Here is a 2,500-nt window from a genome sequence, read left to right on the forward strand (position 1 = left end):
GGAGATTTGTGAAAAAATGAAATTCGTGGTTTTTGAGATGTGAGGGTTGGAATGGCCTCCAAATGCCCCCAAATGAATACCATGAAATTCTTGGTGCACGAAAGTTTTGAGTTCGGAGGGTTTTGCACATGGCCCAGTTGGTCGGTGCACCGCGGCATAGCTAGATGGCTTGTGTGGAGTTTTGTGAAAAAATGAAATTCGTGGTTTTTGAGATGTGAGGGTTGGAAAGGCCTCCAAATGTCCCCAAATGAGTACTGTAAAAGTGTTGGTGCACAAAAGTTTTGAATTGGATGCATTTTGCACTTGGCCAAGTTGGTCGGTGCACCGCGACTAGATAGCTTGGTGCCAAAATTTGTCAAATTTAAGACCTTGGCCAAACTGAATGAAATTTTGTGGGGAGGTTCCTGATATTGTTTAGTGGTGGACTGGAAAAAATGAGGTCGAAATTCGAAGTCTACATGTGCTTTTCTATTTTTCCCGATTTTACACATACCCGGTAAGTAAAAAAAATAAAAAAAATAGTTCCCCTTCGAGAAAAATTATGAAATTTGGTGAGCAAGGAGATACCATTATTCTACGAATTACTGCAAAAAATCGCATCAAAATTCGAAGTGTAGCCCAAGATATGGACTTATGTCTGCTCAAAAAAAGTGTATCTACTTGTACAATTTTGCCTTTTGCATATTAACCTCTTATAGGGGGGGAGTGCTCCTTGAGCCGGCCAGCTCCACACTGGCAGGTTTTAAAGGGAGCTTGATGAGGCCTCCCCCCTCACGTGGTGCGTGCGTTAGCATGTTTATCATGGCACAACTAGCCTCTTCATAGTTGTTGAGCTTTATTAATACCAACACACGGTCGTCACTGATCGTTGGTTAGCTCGGCAGCTAGTCCCTCGGATATTGTGGAAAGTTATTTTCATGCCTAGCGATGCTTGACCCTGCGTCACTTGATGTTTCTATTTGCTTGCTTGCCCATGGTAGGTGGGGGGTGGACCGTCTTGTGGTGTGGTGTCTTGCGAACGTGAGGGTGTGTGAGTTGTAATCGAGATGCACTTGCTGGCTGGCTCCATGCCTTGCGTATCGAACGGTCAAGCATGCATCTCTTCCATTTTCACCCGTTGCCTTGGGTGATATTGGTTGATCAGTCCCTGTGTTGCCTACCCACTAGACGGTACTTCTGTGGTTGCTTCGAATTCTATCTTTCCATCACGAAGAGGTGTTGGAGGATCCTAATGTCACGCACGTGTTCTATCTAGTGAAACATCTCAGTGATGCACGTGTTGTGGCTAGTTCTTTTGGATGCGGTGCATTATATGAACTCGGGTTTACTTTAGCGACCCAGTCAACATAATTCGGTTGTGTCCCTTGATTGAGACGTTGTCCTTGAACTTGTTGTGAACAATATCGTTCTTCCACAACCCGTCGTCTTGAGTGCGATGGAAGGCAAATAAGATGTGCTTTGGCATGTCATGCACGTACTCGATTGCGGGAAGTGTGAGAAAGTGTTGTTGACAACCCGTGGGAAATGGAATGTGGCAAATCGTGATGAGCTCTTCGTGGATCTGCGAAGAAGACGACCTTTGGGCCTGTTGGAAACGAGGGAGGCGATGTTGAACTGCGAAGAAGATGGACTTTTGGGTTGTTTGAATCAATGGGAGGCCACGCGAGAACTCCGAATACTATATACTCTTGGGTTGTTGGAAGCAACGGGAGGCCCCGCTAGAACTCCGAATACTACGGACTCTTGGGTTGTTGGAAGCAAGGGGAGGCCCCGCTAGAACTCCGAATACTATGGACTCTTGGGTTGTTGGAAGCAAGGGGAGGTCCCGCTAGAACTCCGAATACTACGGACTCTTGGGTTGTTGGAAGCAAGGGGAGGCCCCGCTAGAACTCCGAATACTATGGACTCTTGGGTTGTTGGAAGCAAGGGGAGGCCCCGCTAGAACTCCGAATACTATGGACTCTTGGGTTGTTGGCAACGACAACTTGGGGGGATGACACTGGAAAAGAGTGAACTAGGCCAAACTGCGAACAAGGCAACTTGGGGGGATGACACTGGAAAAGAGTGAACTAGGCCAAACTGCGAACAAGGCAACTTGGGGGGATGATGCTGGAAAAGAGTGAACTAGACCGAACTGCGAACAAGGCAACTTGGGGGGATGACGCTGGAAAAGAGTGAACTAGGCCGAACTGCGAACAAGACAACTAGGGGGGATGATGCTGGAAAAGAGTGAACTAGGCCGAACTGCGCCCAAGGCAACTTGGGGGGATGACGCTGGAAAAGAGTGAACTTGGCCAAACTGCGAGGAGGGCAACTTAGAGGAAAGTTGGAAACGAGGGAGACTTAGCCGAACTGCGAAGAAGGCAGGTTTTTGGGAAGTTGGAATCGACTGAAGCGAATACTGAACTCCAAATACGACCGACCTTTTGGTTGTTGGCTTCCTGGGAAGCGATGTGAAACTCCAAATACGACCGACTCTTGGGTTGTTGGAAACAATGGG

The sequence above is a fragment of the Vigna unguiculata genome, unplaced genomic scaffold, assembly GCF_037176805.1.
Source record: "Vigna unguiculata cultivar grain cowpea cultivar isolate G323 ecotype 2 unplaced genomic scaffold, ASM3717680v1 ptg000016l_ERROPOS49310818, whole genome shotgun sequence".
Lineage (NCBI taxonomy): Eukaryota > Viridiplantae > Streptophyta > Magnoliopsida > Fabales > Fabaceae > Vigna > Vigna unguiculata.